The sequence below is a fragment of the Colletes latitarsis genome, unplaced genomic scaffold (assembly GCF_051014445.1).
Source record: "Colletes latitarsis isolate SP2378_abdomen unplaced genomic scaffold, iyColLati1 scaffold0002, whole genome shotgun sequence".
Taxonomy (NCBI): Eukaryota; Metazoa; Arthropoda; class Insecta; order Hymenoptera; family Colletidae; genus Colletes; species Colletes latitarsis.
Genome location: NW_027488365.1, coordinates 14,156,978 through 14,178,206, shown reverse-complemented (window position 1 = coordinate 14,178,206; position 21,229 = coordinate 14,156,978).

The following is a 21,229-nucleotide window of genomic DNA, read 5'->3' as shown; positions in this document are numbered from 1 at the left end:
ACTATTTCAGTGTGGTACTACATTACTACGTGATGCGATCCAGAAAAAGCCCAGGATCAAGCCATCAAGTATGAGAAATATGCGAAAGAATGAGCCTGATGAGAGCAAATGCCAGACCAAATCTAGACCTAACATGAATTATTCTATAAAATATTGATCGAAACCAGGTTTAATGGACTGTTTCAGTGTGGTACCACACTACTTCGTGATCCAAACCAGAAAAAACCCAGGATCTGTTCAACAAGTATGTGAAAAACGCGTAACTGTGTGCCTGGTGTGGGCAAATCTTGGATCTAACCTTGACCTAACATGCGTTATCCTCTAAAATATTGAGCGAAACCAGGTTTAATGGACCGTTTCAGTGTGGTAGCACACTACTTCGTGATCCAAACCAGAAAAAACCCAGGATCTGTTCAACAAGTATGTGAAAAACGCGTAACTGTGTGCCTGGTGAGGGCAAATCTTAGACCTAACCTTGACCTAACATGCGTTATCCTCTAAAATATTGAGCGAAACCAGGTTTAATGGACCGTTTCAGTGTGGTAGCACACTACTACGGGATCCATACCAGAAAAAACCCAGGATCTGTTCAACAAGTATGTGAAGTGTGCGAAAGTATGAGTCTGATGAGGTCAAATCCCAGACCAATCCCAGACTTAACTTGCGTTATCCTCTAAAATGTTGTTCGAAACCAGGTTTAATCGACTATTTCAGTGTGGTACTACATTACTACGTGATGCGATCCAGAAAAAGCCCAGGATCAAGCCATCAAGTATGAGAAATATGCGAAAGAATGAGCCTGATGAGAGCAAATGCCAGACCAAATCTAGACCTAACATGAATTATTCTATAAAATATTGATCGAAACCAGGTTTAATGGACTGTTTCAGTGTGGTACCACATTACTACGTGACCCAAACCAGAAAAAACCCAGGATCAGTTCAACAAGTATGTGAAAAACGCGAAAGTATGAGCCTGATGAGGGCGAATCCCAGACCTATCCCAGACCTAACTTGCGTTATCCTCAAAAATATTGATCGAAACCAGGTTTAATTGACTGTTTCAGCGTGGTACCACATTACTACGTGATACAATCCAGAAATAGCCCAGGATCTAGCCATGATGTATGAGAAAGATGCGAAAATATGAGCATGATGTGGGCAAATTCTAGACCTGACCCAGACGTAACATGCGTTATCCTCTAAAATATTTATCAAGACCAGGTTTTATTGAATGTTTCAGTGTGGTACCACATTACTACGTGATGCAATCCAGAAAAAGACCAGGATCTAGCCATCAAGTATGAGAAATATGCGAAAGAATGAGCCTGATGAGAGCAAATCCCAGACCTAACATGAATTATTCTCTAAAATATTAATCGAAACCAGGTTTAATTGACTGTTTCAGTGTGGTACCACATTACTACGTGATCCAATCCAGAAATAGCCCAGGATCCAGCCATGAAGTAGGAGAAATATGAGAAAGTATGAGCCTGATGAGGGCAAATCATAGACCTGACCTAGACCTAACATGCGTTATCCTCAATAATATTGATCGAAACCAGGTTTAATCGACTGTTTCAGTGTGTTACCACATTACTACGTGATCCAAACCAGAAAGAAACCCAGGATCTGTTCAACGAGTATGTGAAGTGTGCGAAAGTATGAGTCTGATGAGGGCAAATCCCAGACCTATCCCAGACCTAACTTGCGTTGTCCTCTAAAATATTGATGGAAACCAGGTTTAATTGACTGCTTCAGTGTGGTACTACATTACTACGTGATCCAAACCAGAAAAAAACCCAGGATCTGTGAAACGAGTATGTGAAGAAAACGAAAGTATGAGTCTGATGAGGGCTAATCCCAGACCTATCCCAGACCTAACTTGCGTTGTCCTCTAAAATATTGATGGAAACCAGGTTTAATTGACTGCTTCAGTGTGGTACTACATTACTACGTGATCCAAACCAGAAAAAAACCCAGGATCTGATCAACGGGTATGTCAAGTGTGCGAAAGTATGAGTCTGATGAGGGCAAATCCCAGACCTATCCCAGACCTAACTTGCGATATCCTCTAAAATATTGATCGAAACCAGGTTTAATTGACTGTTTTATTGTGGTACCACTTTACTACGTGATCCAAAGCAGAAAAAACCCTCGATCAGGTCAACATGCATGTTACAACTGGGAAAGTATGAGCCTGATGAGGGCAAATCCCAGACCTATCCCAGACCTAACATGCGCTATCCTCAAAAATATTGATCGAAACCAGGTTTAATCGACTGTTTCGGTGTGGTACCACATTACTACGTGATCCAAACCAGAAAAAAACACAGGATCTCGTCAACGAGTATGTGAAGTTTGCGAAAGTATGAGTCTGGTGAGGGCTAATCCCAGACCTAACCCAGACCTAACTTGCGTTATCCTCTAAAATATTGATCGAAACCAGGTTTAATTGACTGTTTCAGTGTGGTACCACATTACTATGTGATCCAAACCAGTAAATAACCCAGGATCTGTTCAACGAGTATGTGAAGTGTGCGAAAGTATGAGTCTGATGAGGGCAAATCCCAGACCTATCCCAGACCTAACATGCATTATCCTCTATAATATTTATCAAGACCAGGTTTAATTGATTGTTTCAGTGTGGTCCCACATTACTACGTGATACAATCCAGAAACAGCCCAGGATCTAGCCATGAAGTATGAGAAATATGCGAAAGTATGAGCCTGATGAGGGCAAATCCTAGACCTAACCCAGACCTAACATGCGTTATTCTCTAAAATATTTATCAAGACCAGGTTTAATTGAATGTTTCAGTGTGTTACCACATTACTACGTGTTCCAAACCAGAAAAAACCCAGGATCCGTTCAACAAGTATGTGAAGAATGCGAAATTATGAGTCTGATCAGTGAAAATCTCAGGCCTTACCTAGACCTAACTTGCGTTGTCCTCTAAAATATTGATGGAAACCAGGTTTCATTAACTGTTTCAGTGTGGTACTACATTACTACGTGATGCAATCCAGAAAAAGCCCAGGATCTGTTCAACATGTATGAGAAATATGCGACAGAATGAGCTTGATGAGAGCAAATCCCCGACCTAACCTAGACCTAACATGAATTATTCTCTAAAATATTGATCGAAACCAGGTTTAATTGACTGTTTCCGTGTGGTCCCACATTACTACGTGATCCAAACCAGAAAAGACCCAGGATCCGTTCAACAAGTATGTGAAGAGTGCGAAAGTATGAGTCTGATGATGTCAAATCCCAGACCTATCCCAGACCTAACTTGCGTTATCCTCTAAAATATTGATCGAAACCAGGTTTAATCGACTGTTTCAGTGTGGTACCACATTACTACGTGAACCAATCCAGAAAAAACCCAGGATCCGCTCAACAAGTATGTGAAGAATGCGAAAGTATGAGTCTGATGAGTGAAAATCCCAGACCTAACCTAGACCTAACATGCGTTATCCTCTAAAATATTGATCCAAACCAGGTTTAATGGACTGTTTCAGTGTGGTACCACAGTACTACGTGATCCAAACCAGAAACAACCCAGGATCTGTTCAACAAGTATGTGAAAAACGCGAAAGTATGAGCCTGATGAGGGCAAATCCCAGACCTATCCCAGACCTAACATGCGTTGTCCTCGAAGATATTGATGGAAACCAGGTTTAATTGACTGTTTCAGTGTTGTACTTCATTACTACGTGATGCAATCCAGAAAAAGCCCTGGATCTAGCCATCAAGTATGAGAAATATGCGAAAGAACGAGCCTGATGAGAGCAAATCCCAGACCTAACCTTGACCTAACATGCGTTATCCTCAAAAATATTGAGCGAAACCAGGTTTAATGGACTGTTTCAGTGTGGTAGCACACTACTACGGAATCCATACCAGAAAAAACGCAGGATCTGTTCAACAAGTATGTGAAGTGTGCGAAAGTATGAGTTTGATGAGGTCAAATCCCAGACCAATCCCGGACTTAACTTGCGTTATCCTCTAAAATATTGATCGAAACCAGGTTTAATCGACTGTTTCAGTGTGGTACCACATTACTACGTGATGCAATCCAGAAAAAGCCCAGGATCTAGCCATCAAGTATGAGAAATATGCGAAAGAATGAGCCTGATGAGAGCAAATCCCAGACCAATGCCAGACCTAACTTGCGTTATCCTCTAAAATATTGATGGAAACCAGGTTTAATTGACTGTTTCAGTGTGGTACCACACTACTACGTGATACAAACCAGAAAAAACCCAGGATCTGTTCAACAAGTATGTGAAAAACGCCAAAGTATGAGCCTGATAAGGGCGAATCCCAGACCTATGCCAGACCTAACTTGCGTTGTCCTCTAAGATATTGATGGAAACCAGGTTTAATTGACTGTTTCAGTGTCGTACTTCATTACTACGTGATGCAATCCAGAAAAAGCCCAGGATCTAGCCATCAAATATGAGAAATATGCGAAAGAATGAGCCTGATGAGAGCAAATCCCAGACCAAACCTAGACCTAACATGAATTATTCTCTAAACTATTGATCGAAACCAGGTTTAATTGATTGTCTCAGTGTGGACCCACATTACTACGTGATCCAAACCAGAAAAAAACCAGGATCCGTTCAACAAGTATGTGAAGAATGCGAAAGTATGAGTCTGATGAGTGAAAATCTCAGGCCTAACCTAGACCTAACATGCGTTATCCTCAATAATATTGATCGAAACCAGGTTTAATCGACTGTTTCAGTGTGGTACCACATTACTACGTGATGCAATCCAGAAAAAGACCAGGATCTAGCCATCAAGTATAAGAAATATGCGAAAGAATGAGCCTGATGAGAGCAAATCCCAGACCTAACATGAATTATTCTCTAAAATATTGGTCGAAACCAGGTTTAATTGACTGTTTCAGTGTGGTACCACATTACTACGTGATCCAATCCAGAAAGAGCCCAGGATCTAGCCATCAAGTATGAGTAATATGCGAAAGAATGAGCATGATGGGAGTAAACCCCAGACCTAACCTAGACCTAACATGAATTATTCTCTAAAATATTGATCGAAACCAGGTTTCATTGACTGTTTCAGTGTGGTACCACATTACTACGTGGTCCAATCCAGAAATAGCCCAGGATCTAGCCTTGAAGTATGAGAAACATGCGGAAGTATGAGCCTGACGAGAGCAAATCCTAGACCTAACCCAGACCTAACATGCGTTATCCTCAAAAATATTGATCGAAACCTGGTTTAATCGACTGTTTCAGTGTGGTACGACATTACTACGTGATCCAAACCAGAAAAAACCCCAGATCTGATCAACGAGTATGTCAAGTGTGCGAAAGTATGAGTCCGATGAGGGCAAATCCCAGACCTATCCCAGACCTAACTTGCGATATCCTCTAAAATATTGATCGAAACCAGGTTTAATTGACTGTTTTATTGTGGTACCACTCTACTACGTGATCCAAACCAGAAAAAACCCAGGATCCGTTCAACAAGTATGTGAAGAATGCGAAAGTATCAGTCTGATGAGTGAAAATCCCAGGCCTAACCAAGACCTAACACGCGTTATACTCAAAAATATTGATCGACACCTGGTTTAATCGACTGTTTCAGTGTGGTACCACATTACTATGTGATCCAAACCAGAAAATAACCCAGGATCTGTTCAACGAGTATGTGAAGGGTGCGAAAGTATGAGTCTGATCAGTGAAAATCTCAGGCCTTACCTAGACCTAACTTGCGTTGTCCTCTAAAATATTGATGGAAACCAGGTTTCATTAACTGTTTCAGTGTGGTACTACATTACTACGTGATGCAATCCAGAAAAAGCCCAGGATCTGTTCAACATGTATGAGAAATATGCGACAGAATGAGCCTGATGAGAGCAAATCCCCGACCTAACCTAGACCTAACATGAATTATTCTCTAAAATATTGATCGAAACCAGGTTTAATTGACTGTTTCCGTGTGGTCCCACATTACTACGTGATCCAAACCAGAAAAGACCCAGGATCCGTTCAACAAGTATGTGAAGAGTGCGAAAGTATGAGTCTGATGATGTCAAATCCCAGACCTATCCCAGACCTAACTTGCGTTATCCTCTAAAATATTGATCGAAACCAGGTTTAATCGACTGTTTCAGTGTGGTACCACATTACTACGTGAACCAATCCAGAAAAAACCCAGGATCCGCTCAACAAGTATGTGAAGAATGCGAAAGTATGAGTCTGATGAGTGAAAATCCCAGACCTAACCTAGACCTAACATGCGTTATCCTCTAAAATATTGATCCAAACCAGGTTTAATGGACTGTTTCAGTGTGGTACCACAGTACTACGTGATCCAAACCAGAAACAACCCAGGATCTGTTCAACAAGTATGTGAAAAACGCGAAAGTATGAGCCTGATGAGGGCAAATCCCAGACCTATCCCAGACCTAACATGCGTTGTCCTCGAAGATATTGATGGAAACCAGGTTTAATTGACTGTTTCAGTGTTGTACTTCATTACTACGTGATGCAATCCAGAAAAAGCCCTGGATCTAGCCATCAAGTATGAGAAATATGCGAAAGAACGAGCCTGATGAGAGCAAATCCCAGACCTAACCTAGACCTAACATGAATTATTCTCTAAAATATTGATCGAAACCAGGTTTAATTGACTGTTTCAGCGTGGTACCACATTACTACGTGATACAATCCAGAAACAGCCCAGGATCTAGCCATGAAGTATGAGAGATATGCGAAAGTATGAGCCTGCTGAGGGCAAATCCTAAACCTAACCCAAACCTAACATGCGTTATCCTCTAAAATATTTATCAAGACCAGGTTTAATTGATTGTTTCAGTGTGGTACCACACTACTTCGTGAGCCAAACCAGAAATAACCCAGGATCTGTTCAACAAGTATGTGAAAAACGCGAAACTGTGAGCCTGATGAGGGCAAATCTTAGACCTAACCTTGACCTAACATGCGTTATCCTCTAAAATATTGAGCGAAACCAGGTTTAATGGACTGTTTCAGTGTGGTAGCACACTACTACGGGATACAATCCAGAAACAGCCCAGGATCTTGCCATGAAGTACGAGAAATATGCGAAAGTATGAGCCTGATGAGGGCAAATCCTAGACCTAACCCAAACCTAACATCCGTTATCCTCTAAAATATTGATCGAAACCTGGTTTAATCGACTGTTTCGGTGTGGTATCACATTACTATGTGATCCAATCCTGAAAATTACCCAGGATCTGTTCAACGAGTATGTGAAGTGTGCGAAAGTATGAGTCTGATGAGGGCAAATCCCAGACCTATCCCAGACCTAACATGCGTTGTCCTCTAAGATATTGATGGAAACCAGGTTTAATTGACTGTTTCAGTGTTGTACTTCATTACTACGTGATGCAATCCAGAAAAAGCCCTGGATCTAGCCATCAAGTATGAGAAATATGCGAAAGAACGAGCCTGATGAGAGCAAATCCCAGACCTAACCTTGACCTAACATGCGTTATCCTCAAAAATATTGAGCGAAACCAGGTTTAATGGACTGTTTCAGTGTGGTAGCACACTACTACGGAATCCATACCAGAAAAAACGCAGGATCTGTTCAACAAGTATGTGAAGTGTGCGAAAGTATGAGTTTGATGAGGTCAAATCCCAGACCAATCCCGGACTTAACTTGCGTTATCCTCTAAAATATTGATCGAAACCAGGTTTAATCGACTGTTTCAGTGTGGTACCACATTACTACGTGATGCAATCCAGAAAAAGCCCAGGATCTAGCCATCAAGTATGAGAAATATGCGAAAGAATGAGCCTGATGAGAGCAAATCCCAGACCTATGCCAGACCTAACTTGCGTTGTCCTCTAAGATATTGATGGAAACCAGGTTTAATTGACTGTTTCAGTGTCGTACTTCATTACTACGTGATGCAATCCAGAAAAGGCCAGGATCTAGCCATCAAATATGAGAAATATGCGAAAGAATGAGCCTGATGAGAGCAAATCCCAGACCAAACCTAGACCTAACATGAATTATTCTCTAAACTATTGATCGAAACCAGGTTTAATTGATTGTCTCAGTGTGGACCCACATTACTACGTGATCCAAACCAGAAAAAAACCAGGATCCGTTCAACAAGTATGTGAAGAATGCGAAAGTATGAGTCTGATGAGTGAAAATCTCAGGCCTAACCTAGACCTAACATGCGTTATCCTCAATAATATTGATCGAAACCAAGGTTTAATCGACTGTTTCAGTGTGGTACCACATTACTACGTGATGCAATCCAGAAAAAGACCAGGATCTAGCCATCAAGTATAAGAAATATGCGAAAGAATGAGCCTGATGAGAGCAAATCCCAGACCTAACATGAATTATTCTCTAAAATATTGGTCGAAACCAGGTTTAATTGACTGTTTCAGTGTGGTACCACATTACTACGTGATCCAATCCAGAAAGAGCCCAGGATCTAGCCATCAAGTATGAGTAATATGCGAAAGAATGAGCATGATGGGAGTAAACCCCAGACCTAACCTAGACCTAACATGAATTATTCTCTAAAATATTGATCGAAACCAGGTTTAATTGACTGTTTCAGTGTGGTCCCACATTACTACGTGATCCAAACCAGAAAAAAACCCCAGGACCAGTTCAACAAGTATGAGAAGAATGCGAAAGTATGAGTCCGATGAGTGAAAATCCCAGGGCTAACCTAGACCTAACATGCGTTATCCTCTAAAATATTGATCCAAACCAGGTTTAATGGACTGTTTCAGTGTGGTACCACACTACTACGTGATACAAACCAGAAAAAACCAAGGATCTGTTCAACAAGTATGTGAAACACGCGAAGGTATGAGCCTGATTAGGGCGAATCCCAGACCTATCCCAGACCTAACTTGCGTTATCCTCTAAAATATTGATCGAAACCAGGTTTCATTGACTGTTTCAGTGTGGTACCACATTACTACGTGGTCCAATCCAGAAATAGCCCAGGATCTAGCCTTGAAGTATGAGAAACAAACGGAAGTATGAGCCTGACGAGAGCAAATCCTAGACCTAACCCAGACCTAACATGCGTTATCCTCAAAAATATTGATCGAAACCTGGTTTAATCGACTGTTTCAGTGTGGTACGACATTACTACGTGATCCAAACCAGAAAAAACCCCAGATCTGATCAACGAGTATGTCAAGTGTGCGAAAGTATGAGTCCGATGAGGGCAAATCCCAGACCTATCCCAGACCTAACTTGCGATATCCTCTAAAATATTGATCGAAACCAGGTTTAATTGACTGTTTTATTGTGGTACCACTCTACTACGTGATCCAAACCAGAAAAAACCCAGGATCCGTTCAACAAGTATGTGAAGAATGCGAAAGTATCAGTCTGATGAGTGAAAATCCCAGGCCTAACCAAGACCTAACACGCGTTATACTCAAAAATATTGATCGACACCTGGTTTAATCGACTGTTTCAGTGTGGTACCACATTACTATGTGATCCAAACCAGAAAATAACCCAGGATCTGTTCAACGAGTATGTGAAGGGTGCGAAAGTATGAGTCTGATGAGATCAAATCCCAGACCTATCCCAGACCTAACTTGCGTTGTCCTCTAAAATATTGATGAAAACCAGGTTTCATAAACTGTTTCAGTGTGGTACTACATTACTACGTGATGCAATCCAGAAAAAGCCCAGGATCTAGCCATCAAGTATGAGAAATATGTGAAAGAATGAGCCTGATGAGAGCAAATCCCAGACCTAACCTAGACCTAACATGCGTTATCCTCTAAAATATTGAGCGAAACCAGGTTTAATGGACCGTTTCAGTGTGGTAGCACACTACTACGGGATCCATACCAGAAAAAACCCAGGATCTGTTCAACAAGTATGTGAAGTGTGCGAAAGTATGAGTCTGATGAGGTCAAATCCCAGACCAATCCCAGACTTAACTTGCGTTATCCTCTAAAATATTGTTCGAAACCAGGCTTAATCGACTGTTTCAGTGTGGTACCACATTACTACGTGATCCAAACCAGAAAAAACCCAGGATCCGTTCAACAAGTATGTGAAGAATGCGAAAGTATGAGCCTGATGAGAGCAAATCCCAGACCTAACATGAATTATTCTCTAAAATATTGGTCGAAACAAGGTTTAATTGACTGTTTCAGTGTGGACCCACATTACAACGTGATCCAAACCAGAAAAAACCCAGGATCCGTTCAACAAGTATGTGAAGAATGCGAAAGTATGAGTCTGATGAGTGAAAATCCCAGGCCTAACCTAGACCTAACATGCGTTATCCTCAAAAATATTGACCGAAACCTGGTTTAATCGACTGTTTCAGTATGGTACCACATTACTATATGATCCAAACCAGAAGGTAACCCAGGATCTGTTCAACAAGTATGTGAAAAACGCGAAAGTATGAACCTGATGAGGGCATATCCCAGACCTATCCCAGACCTAACTTGCGTTGTCCTCTAAAATATTGATGGAAACCAGGTTTAATTGACTGTTTCAGTGTTGTACTTCATTACTACGTGATGCAATCCAGAAAAAGCCCGGGATCTAGCCATCAAGTATGAGAAATATGCGAAAGAATGAGCCTGATGGGAGTAAATCCCAGACCTAACCTAGACCTAACATGAATTATTCTCTAAAATATTGATCGAAACCAGGTTTAATTGACTGTTTCAGTGTGGTCCCACATTACTACGTGATCCAAACCTGAAAAAACCCAGGATCCGTTCATCAAGTGTGTGAAGAATGCGAAAGTATGAGTCTGATGAGTGAAAATCTCAGGCCTAACCCAGACCTAACATGCGTTATCCTCAATAATATTGATCGAAACCAGGTTTAATCGACTGTTTCAGTGTGGTACCACATTACTACGTGATGCAATCCAGAAAAAGACCAGGATCTAGCCATCAAGTATAAGAAATATGCGAAAGAATGAGCCTGATGAGAGCAAATCCCAGACCTAACATGAATTATTCTCTAAAATATTGGTCGAAACCAGGTTTAATTGACTGTTTCAGTGTGGACCCACATTACAACGTGATCCAAACCAGAAAAAACCCAGGATCCGTTCAACAAGTATGTGAAGAATGCGAAAGTATGAGTCTGATGAGTGAAAATCCCAGGCCTAACCTAGACCTAACATGCGTTATCCTCAAAAATATTGATCGAAACCTGGTTTAATCGACTGTTTCAGTGTGGTACCACATTACTATATGATCCAAACCAGAAAGTAACCCAGGATCTGTTCAACAAGTATGTGAAAAAGGCGAAAGTATGAACCTGATGAGGGCATATCCCAGACCTATCCCAGACCTAACTTGCGTTGTCCTCTAAAATATTGATGGAAACCAGGTTTAATTGACTGTTTCAGTGTTGTACTTCATTACTACGTGATGCAATCCAGAAAAAGCCCGGGATCTAGCCATCAAGTATGAGAAATATGCGAAAGTATGAGCCTGACGAGGGCAAATCCTAGACCTATCCCAGACCTAACATGCGTTATCCTCTAACATATTTATCAAGACCAGGTTTAATTGATTGTTTCAGTGTGGTCCCACATTACTACGTGATCCAAACCAGAAAAAAACCCCAGGACCAGTTCAACAAGTATGAGAAGAATGCGAAAGTATGAGTCCGATGAGTGAAAATCCCAGGGCTAACCTAGACCTAACATGCGTTATCCTCTAAAATATTGATCCAAACCAGGTTTAATGGACTGTTTCAGTGTGGTACCACACTACTACGTGATACAAACCAGAAAAAACCAAGGATCTGTTCAACAAGTATGTGAAACACGCGAAGGTATGAGCCTGATTAGGGCGAATCCCAGACCTATCCCAGACCTAACTTGCGTTATCCTCTAAAATATTGATCGAAACCAGGTTTCATTGACTGTTTCAGTGTGGTACCACATTACTACGTGGTCCAATCCAGAAATAGCCCAGGATCTAGCCTTGAAGTATGAGAAACATGCGGAAGTATGAGCCTGACGAGAGCAAATCCTAGACCTAACCCAGACCTAACATGCGTTATCCTCAAAAATATTGATCGAAACCTGGTTTAATCGACTGTTTCAGTGTGGTACGACATTACTACGTGATCCAAACCAGAAAAAACCCCAGATCTGATCAACGAGTATGTCAAGTGTGCGAAAGTATGAGTCCGATGAGGGCAAATCCCAGACCTATCCCAGACCTAACTTGCGATATCCTCTAAAATATTGATCGAAACCAGGTTTAATTGACTGTTTTATTGTGGTACCACTCTACTACCTGATCCAAACCAGAAAAAACCCAGGATCCGTTCAACAAGTATGTGAAGAATGCGAAAGTATCAGTCTGATGAGTGAAAATCCCAGGCCTAACCAAGACCTAACACGCGTTATACTCAAAAATATTGATCGACACCTGGTTTAATCGACTGTTTCAGTGTGGTACCACATTACTATGTGATCCAAACCAGAAAATAACCCAGGATCTGTTCAACGAGTATGTGAAGGGTGCGAAAGTATGAGTCTGATGAGATCAAATCCCAGACCTATCCCAGACCTAACTTGCGTTGTCCTCTAAAATATTGATGAAAACCAGGTTTCATAAACTGTTTCAGTGTGGTACTACATTACTACGTGATGCAATCCAGAAAAAGCCCAGGATCTAGCCATCAAGTATGAGAAATATGTGAAAGAATGAGCCTGATGAGAGCAAATCCCAGACCTAACCTAGACCTAACATGCGTTATCCTCTAAAATATTGAGCGAAACCAGGTTTAATGGACCGTTTCAGTGTGGTACCACACTACTTCGTGATCCAAACCAGAAAAAACCCAGGATCTGTTCAACAAGTATGTGAAAAACACGAAACTGTGAGCCTGATGAGGGCAAATCTTAGACCTAACCCAGACCTAAGATGCGTTATCCTCTAAAATATTTATCCAGACCAGGTTTCATTGACTGTTTCAGTGTGGTACTACATTACTACGTAATGCAATCCACAAAAAGCCCAGGATCTAGCCATCAAGTATGAGAAATATGCGAAAGAATGATCCTGATGAGAGCAAATCCCAGGCCTAACCTGGACCTAACATGCGTTGTCCTCTAAAATATTGATGGAAACCAGGTTTAATTGACTGTTTCAGTGTTGTACTTCATTACTACGTGATGCACTCCACAAAAAGCCCAGGATCTAGCCATCAAGTATGAGAAATATGCGAAAGAATGATCCTGATGAGAGCAAATCCCAGACCTATCCCAGACCTAACTTGCGTTGTCCTCTAAAATATTGATGAAAACCAGGTTTCATAAACTGTTTCAGTGTGGTACCACACTACTACGTGATACAAACCAGAAAAAACCAAGGATCTGTTCAACATGTATGTGAAAAACGCGAAAGTATGAACCTGATGAGGGCATATCCCAGACCTATCCCAGACCTAACTTGCGTTGTCCTCTAAAATATTGATGGAAACCAGGTTTAGTTGACTGTTTCAGTGTTGTACTTCATTACTACGTGATGCACTCCAGAAAAAGCCCAGGATCTAGCCATCAAGTATGAGAAATATGCGAAAGAATGAGCCTGATGAGAGCAAATCCCAGATCTAACCTAGACCTAACATGAATTATTCTCTAAAATATTGGTCGAAACCAGGTTTAATTGACTGTTTCAGTGTGGTCCCACATTACTACGTGATCCAAACCAGAAAAAACCCAGGATCCGTTCAACAAGTATGTGAAGAATGCGAAAGTATGAGTCTGATGAGTGAAAATCCCAGGCCTAACCTAGACCTAACATGCGTTATCCTCTATGATATTGATCGAAACCAGGTTTAATCGACTGTTTCAGTGTGGTACCACATTACTACGTGATCCAAACCAGAAAAAAACCCAGGATCTGATCAACGAGTATGTCAAGTGTGCGAAAGTACGACTCTGATGAGGGCAAATCCCAGACCTATCCTAGACCTAACTTGCGATGTCCTCTAAAATATTGATCGAAACCAGGTTTAATTGAATGTTTTATTGTGGTACCACTTTACTACGTGATCCAAAGCAGAAAAAACCCTCGATCAGGTCAACATGCATGTTAAAACTGGGAAAGTATGAGCCTGATGAGGGCAAATCCCAGACCTATCCCAGACCTAACATGCGTTATCCTCTAAAATATTGATCGAAACCAGGTTTAATCGACTGTTTCAGTGTGGTACCACATTACTACGTGATCCAAACCAGAAAAAAACCCAGGATCTGATCAACGAGTATGTGAAGTGTGCGAAAGTATGAGTCTGATGGGGGCTAATCCCAGACCTATCCCAGACCTAACATGCGTTATCCTCTAAAATATTGATCGAAACCAGGTTTAATCGACTGTTTCAGTGTGGTACCACATTACTACGTGATCCAAACCAGAAAAAACCCAGGATCCGTTCAACAAGTATGTGAAGAATGCGTAAGTATGAGTCTGATTAGTGAAAATCCCAGACCTAACCTAGACCTAACATGCGCTATCCTCTAAAATATTGATCCAAACCAGGTTTAATGGACTGTTTCAGTGTGGTACCACACTACTACGTGATCCAAACCAGAAAAAACCCAGGATCTGTTCAACAAGTATGTGAAAAACGCGAAAGTATGAGCCTGATGAGGGCAAATCCTAGACCTATCCCAGACCTAACTTGCGTTGTCCTCTAAGATATTGATAGAAACCAGGTTTAATTCACTGTTTCAGTGTGGTCCCACATTTTTACGTGATCCAATCCAGAAAGAGCCCAGGATCTAGGCATCAAGTATGAGAAATATGCGAAAGAATGAGCCTGATGGGAGTAAATCCCAGACCTAACCTAGACCTAACATGAATTATTCTCTAAAATATTGATCGAAACCAGGTTTAATTGACTGTTTCAGTGTGGTCCCACATTACTACGTGATCCAAACCTGAAAAAACCCAGGATCCGTTCATCAAGTGTGTGAAGAATGCGAAAGTATGAGTCTGATGAGTGAAAATCTCAGGCCTAACCCAGACCTAACATGCGTTATCCTCAATAATATTGATCGAAACCAGGTTTAATCGACTGTTTCCGTTGTGGTACCACATTACTACGTGATCCAAACCAGAAAAAACCCTGGATCAGTACAACAAGTATGTGAAACACGCGAAAGTATGAGCCTGATTAGGGCGAATCCCAGACCTATCCCAGACCTAACTTGCGTTATCCTCTAAAATATAGATCGCAACCAGGTTTAATGGACTGTTTCAGTGTGGTACCACACTACTACGTGATCCAAACCAGAAAAAACCCAGGATCTAGACATGAAGTATGAGAAATATGCGAAAGTATGAGCCTGATGAGGGCAAATCCTAGACCTAACCCAAACCTAACATGCGTTATCCTCTAAAATATTTATCAAGACCAGGTTTAATTGAATGTTTCAGTGTGGTACCACATTACTACGTGATCCAATCCAGAACTAGCCCAGGATCTAGCCATGAAGTATGAGAAATATGCGAAAGTATGAGCCTGACGAGGGCAAATCCTAGACCTAACCCAAACCTAACATGCGTTATCCTCTAAAATATTTATCAAGACCAGGTTTAATTGATTGTTTCATTGTGGTCCCACATTACTACGTGATCCAAACCAGAAAAAACCCAGGATCCGTTCAACAAGTATATGAAGAATGCGAAAGTATGAGTCTGATGAGTGAAAATCCCGGACCTAACCTAGACCTAAGATGCATTATCCTCTAAAATATTTATCCAGACCAGGTTTCATTGAATGTTTCAGTGTGGTACCACTTTACTACGTGATCCAATCCAGAAATAGCCCAGGATCTAGCCATGAAGTATGAGAAATATGCGAAAGTAAGAGCCTGATGAGGGCAAATCCTAGACCTATCCCAGACCTAACTTGCGTTATCCTCCAAAATATTGATCGAAACCAGGTTTAATTGACTGTTTCAGCGTGGTACCACATTACTACGTGATACAATCCAGAAACAGCCCAGGATCTAGCCATGAAGTATGAGAAATATGCGAAAGTATGAGCCTGATGAGGGCAAATCCTAGACCTAACCCAGACCTAACATGCGTTATCCTCCAAAATATTTATCAAGACCAGGTTTAATTGATTGTTTCAGTGTGGTCCCACATTACTACGTGATCCAAACCAGAAAAAACCCAGGATCCGTTCAACAAGTATGTGAAGAATGCGAAAGTATGAGTCTGATGAGTGAAAATCCCAGGCCTAACCTAGACCCAACATGAATTATTCTCTAAAATATTGATCGAAACCAGATTTAATTGACTGTTTCAGTGTGGTCCCACATTACTACGTGATGCAAACCAGAAAAAACCCAGGATCTGATCAACGAGTATGTGAAGGGTGCGAAAGTATGAGTCTGACGAGGTCAAATCCCAGACCTATTCCAGACCTAACATGCGTTATCCTCTAAAATATTGATCGAAACCAGGTTTAATCGACTGTTTCAGAGTGGTACCACATTACTACGTGATCCAAATCAGAAAAAACCCAGGATCTGTTCAACAAGTATGTGAAAAACGCGAAAGTATGAGCCAGATTAGGGCGAATCCCAGATCTATCCCAGACCTAACTTGCGTTGTCCTCTAAAATATTGATGGAAACCAGGTTTAAGTGACTGTTTCAGTGTTGTACTTCATTACTACGTGATGCGATCAAGAAAAACCCAGGATCTAGCCATCATGTATGAGACATATGCGAAAGAATAAGCCTGATGAGGGCAATTCCTAGACCTAACCCAGACCTAACATGCGTTATCCTCTAAAATATTTATCCAGACCAGGTTCCATTGAATGTTTCAGTGTGGTACCACTTTACTACGAGATCCAATCCAGAAATAGCCCAGGATCTAGCCATGAAGTATGAGAAATATGCGAAAGTATGAGCCTGATGAGGGCAAATCCTAGACCTAACCCAGACCTAACATGCGTTATCTTCTGAAATATTTATCAAGACCAGGTTTAATTGAATGTTTCAGTGTGGTACCACATTACTACGTGATGCAATCCAGAAAAAGCCCAGGATCTAGCCATCAAGTTTGAGAAATATGCGAAAGAATGAGCCTGATGAGGGCAAATACTAGACCTAACCCAGACCTAACATGCGTTATCCTCTATAATATTGATCGCAACCAGGTTTAATGGACTGTTTCAGTGTGGTACCACACTACTACGTGAACCAAACCAGAAAAAACCCAGGATCCGTTCAACAAGTATGTTAAAACTGCGACAGTATGACCCTGATGAGGGCAAATCCCAGGCCTAACCTAGACCTAACATGCGTTGTCCTCTAAAATATTGATGGAAACCAGGTTTAATTGACTGTTTCAGTGTTGTACTTCATTACTACGTGATGCAATCCAGAAAAAGCCCAGGATCTAGCCATAAAGTATGAGAAATATGCGAAAGTAAGAGCCTGATGAGGGCAAATCCTAGACCTATCCCATACCTAACTTGCGTTATCCTCTAACATATTGATCGAAACCAGGTTTAATTGACTGTTTCAGCGTGGTACCACATTACTACGTGATGCAATCCAGAAAAAGCCCAGGATCAAGCCATGAAGTATGAGAAATATGCGAAAGTATGAGCCTGATGAGGGCAAATCCTAGGCCTAACCCAGACCTAACATGCGTTATCTTCTAAAATATTTATCAAGACCAGGTTTAATTGAATGTTTCAGTGTGGTACCACATTACTACGTGATGCAATCCAGAAAAAGCCCAGGATCTAGCCATCAAGTTTGAGAAATATGCGAAAGAATGAGCCTGATGAGGGCAAATACTAGACCTAACCCAGACCTAACATGCGTTATCCTCTAAAATATTGATCGCAACCAGGTTTAATTGACTGTTTCAGTGTTGTACTTCATTACTACGTGATGCGATCCAGAAAAAGCCCAGGATCTAGCCATCAAGTATGAGAAATATGCGAAGGAATGAGCCTGATGGGAGCAAATCCCAGACCTAACCTAGACCTAACATGAATTATTCTCTAAAATATTGATCGAAACCAGGTTTAATTGACTGTTTCAGTGTGGTACCACATTACTACGTTATCCAATCCAGAAATAGCCCAGGATCTAGCCATGAAGTATGAGAAATATGCGAAAGTATGAGCCTGACGAGGGCAAATCCTAGACCTAACCCATCCTAACATGCGTTATCCTCTAAAATATTTATCAAGACCAGGTTTAATTGATTGTTTCACTGTGGTCCCACATTACTACGTGATCCAAACCAGAAAAAACCCAGGATCCGTTCAACAAGTATGTGAAGAATGCGAAAGTATGAGTCTGATGAGTGAAAATCCCAGACCTAACCTAGACCTAAGATGCATTATCCTCTAAAATATTTATCCAGACCAGGTTTCATTAAATGTTTCAGTGTGGTACCACATTACTACGTGAACCAAACCAGAAAAAACCCAGGATCCGTTCAACAAGTATGTTAAAACTGCGACAGTATGACCCTGATGAGGGCAAATCCCAGGCCTAACCTAGACCTAACATGCGTTGTCCTCTAAAATATTGATGGAAACCAGGTTTAATTGACTGTTTCAGTGTTGTACTTCATTACTACGTGATGCAATCCAGAAAAAGCCCAGGATCTAGCCATGAAGTATGAGAAATATGCGAAAGTAAGAGCCTGATGAGGGCAAGTCCTAGACCTATCCCATACCTAACTTGCGTTATCCTCTAACATATTGATCGAAACCAGGTTTAATGGACTGTTTCAGCGTGGTACCACATTACTACGTGATGCAATCCAGAAAAAGCCCAGGATCAAGCCATGAAGTATGAGAAATATGCGAAAGTATGAGCCTGATAAGGGCAAATCCTAGACCTAACCCAAACCTAACATGCGTTATCCTCTAAAATATTTATCAAGACCAGGTTTAATTGAATGTTTCAGTGTGGTACCACATTACTACGTGAACCAAACCAGAAAAAACCCAGGATCCGTTGAACAAGTATGTTAAAACTGCGACAGTATGACCCTGATGAGGGCAAATCCCAGGCCTAACCTAGACCTAACATGCGTTGTCCTCTAAAATATTGATGGAAACCAAGTTCAATTGACTGTTTCAGTGTTGTACTTCATTACTACGTGATGCAATCCAGAAAAAGCCCAGGATCTAGCCATCAAGTATGAGAAATATGCGAAAGAATGAGCCTGATGAGAGTAAATCCCTGACCTAACCTAGACCTAACATGAATTATTCTCTAAAATATTGATTAAAAGCAGGTTTAATTGACTGTTTCAGTGTGGTGCCACATTACTACATGATCCAATCCAGAAATGGCCCAGGATCTAGCCATGAAGTATGAGAGATATGCGAAAGTATGAGCCTGATGAGGGCAAATCCTAGACCTAGCCCAGACCTAACATGCGTTATTCTCTAAAATATTTATCAAGACCAGGTTTAATTGAATGTTTCAGTGTGGTACCACATTACTACGTGATGCAATCCAGAAAAAGCCCAGGATCTAGCCATCAAGTTTGAGAAATATGCGAAAGAATGAGCCTGATGAGGGCAAATACTAGACCTAACCCAGACCTAACATGCGTTATCCTCTATAATATTGATCGCAACCAGGTTTAATGGACTGTTTCAGTGTGGTACCACACTACTACGTGAACCAAACCAGAAAAAACCCAGGATCCGTTCAACAAGTATGTTAAAACTGCGACAGTATGACCCTGATGAGGGCAAATCCCAGGCCTAACCTAGACCTAACATGCGTTGTCCTCTAAAATATTGATGGAAACCAGGTTTAATTGACTGTTTCAGTGTTGTACTTCATTACTACGTGATGCAATCCAGAAAAAGCCCAGGATCTAGCCATAAAGTATGAGAAATATGCGAAAGTAAGAGCCTGATGAGGGCAAATCCTAGACCTATCCCATACCTAACTTGCGTTATCCTCTAACATATTGATCGAAACCAGGTTTAATTGACTGTTTCAGCGTGGTACCACATTACTACGTGATGCAATCCAGAAAAAGCCCAGGATCAAGCCATGAAGTATGAGAAATATGCGAAAGTATGAGCCTGATGAGGGCAAATCCTAGGCCTAACCCAGACCTAACATGCGTTATCTTCTAAAATATTTATCAAGACCAGGTTTAATTGAATGTTTCAGTGTGGTACCACATTACTACGTGATGCAATCCAGAAAAAGCCCAGGATCTAGCCATCAAGTTTGAGAAATATGCGAAAGAATGAGCCTGATGAGGGCAAATACTAGACCTAACCCAGACCTAACATGCGTTATCCTCTAAAATATTGATCGCAACCAGGTTTAATTGACTGTTTCAGTGTTGTACTTCATTACTACGTGATGCGATCCAGAAAAAGCCCAGGATCTAGCCATCAAGTATGAGAAATATGCGAAGGAATGAGCCTGATGGGAGCAAATCCCAGACCTAACCTAGACCTAACATGAATTATTCTCTAAAATATTGATCGAAACCAGGTTTAATTGACTGTTTCAGTGTGGTACCACATTACTACGTTATCCAATCCAGAAATAGCCCAGGATCTAGCCATGAAGTATGAGAAATATGCGAAAGTATGAGCCTGACGAGGGCAAATCCTAGACCTAACCCATCCTAACATGCGTTATCCTCTAAAATATTTATCAAGACCAGGTTTAATTGATTGTTTCACTGTGGTCCCACATTACTACGTGATCCAAACCAGAAAAAACCCAGGATCCGTTCAACAAGTATGTGAAGAATGCGAAAGTATGAGTCTGATGAGTGAAAATCCCAGACCTAACCTAGACCTAAGATGCATTATCCTCTAAAATATTTATCCAGACCAGGTTTCATTGAATGTTTCAGTGTGGTACCACATTACTACGTGAACCAAACCAGAAAAAACCCAGGATCCGTTCAACAAGTATGTTAAAACTGCGACAGTATGACCCTGATGAGGGCAAATCCCAGGCCTAACCTAGACCTAACATGCGTTGTCCTCTAAAATATTGATGGAAACCAGGTTTAATTGACTGTTTCAGTGTTGTACTTCATTACTACGTGATGCAATCCAGAAAAAGCCCAGGATCTAGCCATGAAGTATGAGAAATATGCGAAAGTAAGAGCCTGATGAGGGCAAGTCCTAGACCTATCCCATACCTAACTTGCGTTATCCTCTAA